The sequence below is a fragment of the Salvelinus sp. IW2-2015 genome, linkage group LG36 (assembly GCF_002910315.2).
Source record: "Salvelinus sp. IW2-2015 linkage group LG36, ASM291031v2, whole genome shotgun sequence".
Lineage (NCBI taxonomy): Eukaryota > Metazoa > Chordata > Actinopteri > Salmoniformes > Salmonidae > Salvelinus > Salvelinus sp. IW2-2015.
The window spans coordinates 40525316-40536602 of NC_036875.1; the positions used below are offsets into that span (position 1 = coordinate 40525316).

Here is an 11287-nt window from a genome sequence, read left to right on the forward strand (position 1 = left end):
CTAACCCTACCCTAACCCTAACCCTACTGTAACCCTACACCTAACCCTACCTCTAACCCATACCCTAACCCTAACCCTAACCCTTACTCTAACCCTACCCTAACCGCTAACCCTACTGTAACCCTACCCTAACCCTTTACTCTAACCCTACCCTAAACCCTAACCCTAACCCTTACTCTAACCCTACCCTAACCCATAACCCTACTTAACCCTACCCTAACCCTACCCTAACCCTACCCTAACCCTACTCTAACCCACCCTAACCCTACCCTAACCCTACTCTTAACCCTACCCTAACCCTAACCCTACTTAACCCTCTGTAACCCCTACTGTAAACCCTACCCTAACCCCTTAACCCTACTGTAACGCCTTAACTCTAACTATAACCTATAACCCTACTGTAAAACCGAACTCTACTGTAACACTAACACTACTGTAACATTATCCCTACTGTAACGCCTAACTCTACTGTAAACCCACTGTAACCCTAACCGTACTGTAACTCTAAACCCTACTCTAACCCTACTGTAACCCTAACCCTACTTGTAACACCCTAAACCTACTCTAACCCTACTGTAAACCCACTGTAACCCTGCTGTAACCCTACTGCATACTCTAACCCTACCTAACCCTATCCTATAACCCTACTGTAACCCTAACCCTACTGTAACTCTAACCCTACTCTAACCCTACCTTACACCTACTGTAACCCAACTCTACTGTAAAACCTACTGTAACCCTAACCCACTGTAACCCTACTGTAACCCTAACCCTACTGTAACCCTAATGTAACCCTACTGTAACGCCCACTGTTACCATAACACCCTACTTGTAAACCCTAACTCACTGTAAACCTACTGTAACCCTAAACCTTACTGTAACCCTAACCCTACCTTACACCTAGTGTGCTATGTAACCCACTCCACCTACTGTTTCATCCACCCTGCTGTGTTATAACCTAGTGTGCTATGTAGCCTTGTGTTATAACCTAGTGTGCTATGTAGCCTTGTGTTATAACTAGTTGTGCTATGTAGCTTGTGTTATAACCTAGGTGTGCTACGTAGCCTTGTGTTATAGAACCTAGTGTGCTATGTAGACTTGTGTTATAAGCCTAGATATGCTATGTAGCCTTGTGTTATAACCTAGTGTGCTATGTAGCCTTGGTGTTATAAACCTAGTGTGCTATGTAGCCTTGTGTTATAACCTAGTTTGCTATGTAGCCTCTTGTTATAACCTAGTGTGCTATGTAACCCACTCCACCTACTGTTCATTCCACCCTTGCTGTTGTTATAACCTAGTGTGCTAGTGTAGCCTCTTGTTATAACCTAGTGTGCTATGTAGCCTCATGTTATAACCTAGTGTGCTATGTAGCCTCTTGTTATAACCTAGTGTGCGCTATGTAACCCACTCCACCCTACTGTTCATCACCCTTGCTGTGTTATAACCTAGTGTGCTATGTAGCCTCTTGTTATAACCTAGTGTGCTACATAGCCTCATGTTATAACCTGTTAATTTAAATTCATGTAAATGCCTCAAGCTTCTTTCACAACATAATTTGCATTCAGCACAATATAATTCTCTATTTTCTTCTCATCCTCTATAAATCTGTCATTGCTGTGTCTTATGAAAGTTAACTAATCTGTGGCTTTTTCAGATGCCTCGGAATGTATTTGAGGAGATGAAGTATTTGGAGATTATGATCGTCAGTGACCATAATATGGTATGTGCCCTCAAAAGCCAAGCAACACTATCTAAACAAAAGACAGGAAACATGAATTAATATTTCATCCATGTTTCATTATTTTGCTGTTAAGAGTCTCTTCAACATTCCAGCAACACCAGGGAGACCTGTTTTTTCCTCTCTTGTCCTGTGCTTTAGCCAGCTACACCCACAAGAGGTTGCAACACTGTTGAATGTGGCGGTGGATGCGTGATTCATATCCTAGCTAACGTAACCGCCGTCCAGATTTGAAAACACCAGGCTTATTCTATTGTTGGTGTGGACCATCAAAAATCAACATGGATATTGTATGTCTTTTCTAAAAGGGTGTTGTAGGAGCTTGTATAAGAATGTATTAATATTCCCCTTAATAATAGTTTTGAATAACATTTGTGTCGTTGTTTTTTGTGTGGTCTGCAGTATAAGCGACTCAAGACCAGGCAGCACACCAGGAACTCTGCCAAGTCAGTGGTGAACATTGTTGATGCTGTGAGTAACATCTTCAGTTGGCTCTGAGAACTGATTCAATTTTTTTTATTTTTTTTTATTACTTTTATTCAACTGCAGATATTCAGCTCTTCACCTCCTCTTTCTGGTGTATGTTTCAGGGTGTCCGTCAGAACAATCTAGAATAATGTTGAACTGATTCTAATTCTCTGGCTCTTGTGTGACTAAATAATATTTTCAATGCAATCACGGTTGAATCAATCATAGCTTAATCAATTATTGTGTTTGCAAAACACAAGTATATCTAAACGTTGAATTTACAGATTAATTGATCAAATGTATATTTATTTTTTGTTGAGAACAGCTGTTTACCATTTGTATTAAAGTTCCCCTAGAGGTAGAACCCAGAATTGACCACTTCCTCATGTGTCATACACTGTTCATCTCATGTACCCTGAGTCTCATGTTCCCTCAGTCTCCTGTAATCTGAGTCTCCTGTAATCTGAGTCTCCTGTAATCTGAGTCTCCTGTAATCTGAGTCTCCTGTAATCTGAGTCATGTAATCTGAGTCATGTAATCTGAGTCATGTAATCTGAGTCTCCTGTACCCTCAGTCTCTTGTATCCTCAGTCTCTTGTACCCTCAGTCTCCTGTACCCTCAGTCTCCTGTACTGTCAGTCGGCCCCATACTTGTGTCTGTGCTGTTCAGATTGTACACTGTATCACTGTGCTTGTTGTTGCTCTGTGTAGCTGGGATGTGGAATAACAGTCCCGTGTCTCTCCTTGCTCCCAGTGTGCTGTTTCCCCTGTCCCGTGTCTCTCCCTGCTCTCAGTGTGCTGTTTCCCCTGTCCTGTCCTGTCCTGTCCTGTCCTGTCCTCAGACAGTACAGATGATCATTCACACCCAGTATTTTTCTCCTGTTCCTGTGCTGTGATCTCTCCATCTCTCTCTCTCTCTCTGTGTTCTCCCACTACCCCAACATGCTCCGATGACAGATCTTTAAGGAGCACCTGCACACACGGGTGGTTCTGGTTGCCGCGGAGATCTGGACGGACAAGGACCAGATTCCCATCAGTGTGAAGCCTCTGGACATGCTGAAAGATTTCTCTAAGTACCGGCCGCAGAGCATCAAGCAGCACGCTGACGCTGTGCACCTCTTCTCGTAAGTGCTCTCTCCTCCCTGTTCCTCAGGGCCACCCCATACTGATGCTGTAGTAAGTATCTCTTGCACACGGAGCCCTTATGTCTTCCCAGATCAGTAGATCACGTTAAAGGACTAGGCCCTAATGCTTTGGCTTTAACAACAAAGCAGCCTTTTTCATTCCACTTTCATTTTTCCTCCAAGGGTGGCTGAATACCACTCACATGTCCAGCATATGTCTGTCTACCTGTCTGTCTGCCTGTCTGTCTATCTTTGTATCTGACTGCCTGTCTGTGTGTCTGTCTGATAGTTACTCTGTGTCTCTTCGATGCACAGCAATGTGACCTTCCACTATCACCGAAGCAGTGTAGCGTACTTCGGGGGCATGTGCTCTGTGAGCCGTGGAGTAGGGGTCAACGAGGTGAGACTAATGTCCAGGATCATACTGTTTTATTATGGCAGAACAGACGAGTAACTGCTAATGTTTTGTACCTGCAGTATGGCACCACATGGACTATGGCTTCATCACTCTCCCAGAGCTTGGCACAGAACCTCGGCATCCAGTGGGATCCAGCCGCCAAGAGAAGTACACAGACCAGCTCACAATGCATCACTGCACATTCATTTCTGCCTCACAGATTTACAAAGCAGTCCTTTTTAGAAATATCTTAATTTTACAATCTATGTTTTAAATTTGGAATAATTTTAGGCACATATGTTTCTTTGGCGGACATGTTGTGTGTTGTTCTCTCTCACAGAGGAATGTGGCTGCTCTGACTCCTGGGTGGGCTGCATCATGGAGGATACTGGGTAATGAGCTGCTGAACTACTGTTATTCTCACTCTCTGTTTCTGTCTCTATGTCTCTCTCTCCCTGTCACATGTTCCCCCTCACACACACATACACACACACAGACAGATATATATAATAATATACACTACCTTTCAAAAGTTTGGGGTCACTTAGACATTTCCTTGTTTTTGAAAGAAAACACCAGTCTCAACGTCAACAGTGAAGAGGCGTCTCCGGGATGCTAGCATTCTAGGCAGAGTTGCAAAGAAAAAGCCATATCTAAAACTAGACACTCTAATGTACTTGTCCTCTTGCTCAGTTGTGCACCGGGGCCTCCCACTCCTCTTTCTATTTTGGTTAGAGACAGTTTGCGCTTTTCTGTGAAGGGAGTAGTACACACCGTTGTACGAGATCTTCAGTTTCTTGGCAAGTTCTCGCATGGAATAGCCTTCATTTCTCAGAACAAGAATAGACTGACGAGTTTCAGAAGAAAGTTCTTTGTTTTTGGCCATTTTGAGCCTGTAATCGAACCCACAAATGCTGATGCTCCAGATACTCAACTAATCCAAAGAAGGACAGTTTTATTGCTTCTTTAATCAGAACAACATTTTTCAGCTCTGCTAACATATTTGCAAAAGGGTTTTCTAATGATCAATTAGCCTTTTAAAATGATAAACTTGGAATAGCTAACACCACGTGCCATTGGAACACCGGAGTGATGGTTGCTGATAATGGGCCTCTGTACGCCTATGTAGATATTCCATAGAAAATGAGCCATTTCCAGCTACAATAGTTATTTACAACATTAACAATGTCTTCAATGTATTTCTGATCAATTTGATGTTATTTTAATGGACAAAAAAATTGCTTTTCTTTCAAAAAATGATATTTCTAAGTGACCTCAAACTTCTGAACGGTAGTGTATATAGGCAGAGGGAGAGAGAGAGAGAAAGAGGGAGAGAGAGAGAGGTGGGGAGAGAGAGAGGCGGGGAGAGAGAGAAAGCGAAAAGGAGAGAGAGAGGGAGAGAGAGAGACGCAGAGAGGGAGAGAGGCGGGGAGAGAGAGAAAGCGAAAAGGAGAGAGGGAGAGAGAGACGCAGAGAGGTGGGGAGAGAGAGAAAGCGAAAAGGAGAGAGGGAGAGAGAGACGCAGAGAGAGAGAGGTGGGGAGAGAGAGAAAACGAAAAGGAGAGAAGGAGAGAGAGACGCAGAGAGAGAGAGAGGTGGGGAGAGAGAGAAAACGAAAAGGAGAGAGGGAGATAATATAACACTATGAAACAGATGTTATTATTAGAGCTCCTATTAGGAGAGAGAGAGATCATTTCCGCGGATTTCTGTTGAGGGAAATGTGTAATGATGAGCTGCTAACCACCTAGCGCCCCAGCCTCTTTCTATGAGCTGCTAACCACCTAGCGCCCCAGCCTCTCCCTATGAGCTGCTAACCACCCGAGCGCCCCAGCCTCTCTCTATGAGCTGCTAACCACCTAGCGCCCCAACCTCTCTCTATGAGCTGCTAACCACCTAGCGCCCCAACCTCTCTCTATGAGCTGCTAACCACCTAGCGCCCCAACCTCTCTCTTATGAGCTGCTAACCACCTAGCGCCCCAGCCTCTCCCTATGAGCTGCTAACCACCTAGCGCCCAGCCTCTTCTCTATGAGCTGCTAACCACCTAGCGCCCCAACCTCTCTCTATGAGCTGCTAACCACCTAGCGCCCCAACCTCTCTCTCTATGAGCTGCTAACCACCTGCGCCCCAGCCTCTCTCTATGAGCTGCTAACCACCTAGCGCCCCTGCCTCTATGAGCTGCTAACCAACGAGCGCCCCAGCCTCTCTCTATGAGCTGCTAACCACCTAGCGCCCCTGCCTCTATGAGCTGCTAACCAACGAGCGCCCCAACCTCTCCCTATGAGCTGCTAACCACCTAGCGCCCCTGCCTCTATGAGCTGCTAACCAACGAGCGCCCCAGCCTCTCCTATGAGCTGCTAACCACCTAGCGCGCCCAACCTCTCTCTATGAGCTGCTAACCACTAGCGCCCCAGCCTCTCTCTATGAGCTGCTAACCACCTAGCGCCCCAACCTTCTCTCTATGAGCTGCTAACCCCCTAGCGCCCCAACCTCTCTCTATGAGCTGCTAACCACCTAGCGCCCCAGCCTCTCCCTATGAGCTGCTAACCACCTAGCGCCCCAACCTCTTTCTATGAGCTGCTAACCACCTAGCGCCCCTGCTTCTCTCTATGAGCTGCTAACCACCTACCGCCCCTGCCTCTCTCTATGAGCTGCTAACCACCTAGCGCCCCAGCCTCTCCCTATGAGCTGCTAACCACCTAGCGCCCCAACCTCTTTCTATGAGCTGCTAACCACCTAGCGCCCCTGCTTCTCTCTATGAGCTGCTAACCACCTACCGCCCTGCCTCTCTCTATGAGCTGCTAACCACCTAGCGCCCCAACCTCTCTCTATGAGCTGCTAACCACCTAGCGCCCCAGCCTCCCTCTCTGAGCTGCTAACCACCTAGCGCCCCTGCTTCTCTCTATGAGCTGCTAACCACCTAGCGCCCCAGCCTCTCTCTATGAGCTGCTAACCACCTAGCGCCCTGCTTCTTCTATGAGCTGCTAACCACCTAGCGCCCCAGCCTCTCTCTATGAGCTGCTAACCAACTAGCGGCCCCAGCCTCTCTCTATGAGCTGCTAACCACCTAGCGCCCCAGCCTCTCTCTATGAGCTGCTAACCACCTAGCGCCCCGCCTCTCTCTATGAGCTGCTAACCACCTAGCGCCCCAGCCTCTCCCTATGAGCTGCTAACCACCTAGCGCCCCAACCTCACTCTATGAGCTGCTAACCACCTAGCGCCCCAGCCTCTCTCTATGAGCTGCTAACCACCTAGCGCCCCAGCCTCTCTCTATGAGCTGCTAACCACCTAGCGCCCCATCCTCCCTCTATGATAGTAGGCCAATGACAGGATGTATAGAGCTGTAGCTGCAGCCACCAGAGGCTGTGCAGGGTCATGACCTGTGCTAGCATGTGAAAGATGCCTTGACTTCATGCTTGTGTTGTTGACAGTGGCTCTTGTTGCACACTGGTCCAGAAGTCACCTGACGTGAATAACATCTGCCACACCTTTAACTCTCACGCTAGGACAAGGTCAATTAACAGTTGGATGTTAAAGGTGGATGTATTCCTTTCCCCCCCCCCCAGGGTCCAGCATCCCCGGAAGTTCTCCAAGTGCAGCATCTCAGACTACAAGGAGTTCCTACTGAAGGGCGGTGGATCATGTCTTTATAACAGGCCAACCAAGGTGATTAGTTTACGTTGCGGTCGCCATACAGCTGAACATCAAAAGAGCGATACTGTATATAACCAGTGTTAGTAAAACGTTTATTGGAGACAGGAGATCAAGTGGAGACATAAGACGAGGTGGATTATTATATAATAGGCCTTTTATTAATATGTAAAATATCTTAGCAAATCGTACAGTACGGCTCCTTCTGTCTGACTTGTATGAAATCGTCGGACTAAGCATACATACAGATTATATAGGCAACAAGCCAAGTAGGTTGATCTTGTCGTCTGGCCTTCCGATTGGTCGATCTGGGTCGTGGTAGTCCTGTTCGGCCTGATGTCGACATTCCATTGGCTTTTCACACAGTTCTTTGTCCTAGTCACATCCAAAGGCATCCTGCATGTGCGGTGTTTTCACAGGCCCTATTCATGGGGAGGGGATGTGTGTGTGGGTCTGACAAAGTAGTGGGGATGGGTGCATTGTTGTGCCAAGAATAGCTTATGTTGAGAAGGTTAAAACAAGTTACCAGTATCTTATACAATTTCTTACACCAGTAACTCAGATACCGTTATAACCCTCTGATTCTGTTTGTTTGGACAGCTGTTTGAATCCACAGAGTGTGGAATGGATACATTGAGGGTGGGAGAGAGTGTGACTGCGGAGATAGAACAGTAAGTTACTATTAAATACGAGTTTATTTACATCTCATTAAATGGTTCAAATACAGTGTCAGACTGGTGCTGCCGTCTATGTTGTAGGAGTGCTACAAGGAGTGCTGTAAGAAGTGTTCCCTAGCTAATGGTGCACATTGTGCTGACGGACCTTGCTGCAACAACACTTGTCTGGTAAGAGCTGTTTAATCACTGTGTCAGGATGCTCACTAAGAACCAATAGGACTGTTTAATCACTGTGTCAGGATGCTCACTAAGAACCAATAGGACTGTTTAATCACTGTGTCATGATGCTCACTAAGAACCAATAGGACTGTTTAATCACTGTGTCAGGAGGCCACTAAGAACCAATAGGACTGTTTAATCACTGTGTCAGGATGCTCACTAAGAACCAATAGGACTGTTTAATCACTGTGTCATGATGCTCACTAAGAACCAATAGGACTGTTTAATCACTGTGTCAGTCTGCTCACTAAGAACCAATAGGACTGTTTAATCACTGTGTCAGGATGCTCACTAAGAACCAATATGACTGTTTAATCACTGTGTCATGATGCTCACTAAGAACCAATAGGACTGTTTAATCACTGTGTCAGGATGCTCACTAAGAACCAATAGGACTGTTTAACACTGTGTCAGGATGCTCACTAAGAACCAATAGACCGTTTAATCACTGTGTCAGGATGCTCACTAAGAACCAATAGGACTGTTTAATCACTGTGTCAGGATGCTCACTAAGAACCAATAGGACTGTTTAATCACTGTGTCAGGATGCTCACTAAGAACCAATAGGACTGTTTAATCACTGTGTCAGTCTGCTCACTAAGAACCAATATGACTGTTTAATCACTGTGTCATGATGCTCACTAAGAACCAATATGACTGTTTAATCACTGTGTCATGATGCTCACTAAGAACCAATAGGACTGTTTAATCACTGTGTCAGGATGCTCACTAAGAACCAATAGGACTGTTTAATCACTGTGTCAGGGATGCTCACTAAGAACCAATAGACTGTTTAATCACTGTGTCAGTTGCTCACTAAGAACCAATATAGACTGTTTAATCACTGTGTCATGATGCTCACTAAGACCAATAGGACTGTTTAATCACTGTGTCATCTGCTCACTAAGAACCAATAGGACTGTTTAATCACTGTGTCATGATGCTCACTAAGAACCAATAGGACTGTTTAATCACTGTGTCATGATGCTCACTAAGAACCAATAGGACTGTTTAATCACTGTGTCAGGATGCTCACTAAGAACCAATAGGACTGTTTAATCACTGTGTCAGGATCTCACTAAGAAACAATAGGACTGTTTAATCACTGTGTCAGGATGCTCACTAAGAACCAATAGGACTTTTAATCACTGTGTCAGGATGCTCACTAAGAACCAATATGACTGTTTAATCACTGTGTCAGGATGCTCACTAAGAACCAATAGGACTGTTTTATCACTGTGTCAGGATGCTCACTAAGAACCAATATGACTGTTTTAATCACTTGTGCTCACTAAGAACCAATATGACTGTTTAATCACTGTGTCAGGATGCTCACTAAGAACCAATTGATGACTGTTTAATCACTGTGTCAGGATGCTCACTAAGAACCAATATGACTGTTTAATCACTGGTGTTAGGTCATGCTCACTAAGAACCAATAGGACTGTTTAATCACTGTGTCAGGATGCTCACTAAGAACCAATATTTTTAATAACCAGTATGTATTTTTTGTTAGTGTTGCTTAAGAGACCTGATAAGATTGGTACAGGAAATCCCAGTCTCTTGTTCTCTCTCTCTCTCTCTCTCTCTCTATGTTAGTTCTACCCACGTGGTTACAGTTGTCGCTATGCGGTGAATGACTGTGACATCTCAGAGACATGCTCAGGAGACTCTGGCCAGGTGAGGTGGGCTCTAACCATTCATTTCTGAAAAAGGATGAAACGTTCAGCTGTCTTAAAAGGAAATATTTTCTATGTTGTTCATTGTAGTGCCCTCCCAACCTCCACAAACAAGATGGCTACCAATGTCAAGTCGACCAGGTGGGCAGCATGATCACTAAGCCACAAGGATATATACCTATTCAGATGATGTGATTTTAGAAAAGGATTGTCTTTATGAACTTGCTTGAACAGATAGGGAATGAATGAGTATACTCTGTGATTCTACACCTGCATTGCTTGCTGTTTTGGGGTTTTAGGCTGGGTTTCTGTAGAAGCACTTTGTGACATCAGCTGATGTAAAAAGGGCTTTATAAATACATTTGATATGATTTTGTCTCTTTAGGGACGCTGCTACAGTGGAGAGTGCAAGACCAGAGGAAACCAGTGCAAATACCTCTGGGGCCCAAGTGAGTTCAGAATCCCTCTTGCTTAAGTTATTCAATGCCAGTACAGTGGCAAGATTTGTCATATAAAATGCAGAGAATCTGAGACTTGTACTTTAGTGATATTAGCTTGTTGTGAGGTGTGGTCACCCTCCTCCCTTTCTCCTCTCCTGTGTTACCTCCTTGTGCAGAGGCGGGAGGCTCTGAGAAGTTCTGCTACGAGAAGCTAAACACAGAAGGAACCGAGAAGGGTAACTGTGGAAAGGATGGAGATAAGTGGCTCCAGTGCAGCAAGCAGTGAGTTTACAGCCGATACCAAATATACACCGGTGTACACTGTAGTCATGCACTATACCAGAACAAATAGTCAAGTACTGCTGTATCTGTTCTACATCAATGTAGTATTCACAAATTGTCAATGTTTCCTTAGTTCTGACTGTCTCTGATTCTCCCTCTGCAGCGATGTGTTCTGTGGGTTCCTGCTGTGCAGTAACATCGGACACAACCCCCGCATCGGCATGATGAAGGGAGACATCACTCGTACCTCCTTCAACCATCAGGGCAGGCCGGTGAACTGCAGGTGGATACAACCTCCTCACCTCATCTGTCAACGCACAGAGACAACATAAGGATATACTAACTCACCTCTCTCTCTCTATGGTCTCTCTCTATGGTCTCTCTCTCTCTCTCTCTCTATGGTCTCTCTCTATGGTCTCTCTCTCTCTCTCTCTATGGTCTCTCTCTCTCTCTATGCCTCTCTCTCTCTCTCTCTGATGGTCTCTCTCTCTCTCTCTATTGCGTCTCTCTCTCTCTCTCTCTTTCTCTTCTATGGTCTCTCTCTCTCTCTCTCTCTTCTATATGGTCTCTCTCTCTCTATGGTCTCTCTCTCTCTCTCTCTCTCTCTATGGTCTC

At 45.3% G+C, this 11287-nt stretch overlaps 1 pseudogene; it reads left to right on the top strand.

The window, feature by feature from the left end:
- LOC111959520 (disintegrin and metalloproteinase domain-containing protein 23-like) overlaps nucleotides 1-11004 on the top strand; it is a 40814-nt pseudogene extending 29810 nt beyond the window's left edge.
- Nucleotides 11005-11287: the final 283 nt, after the last annotated feature.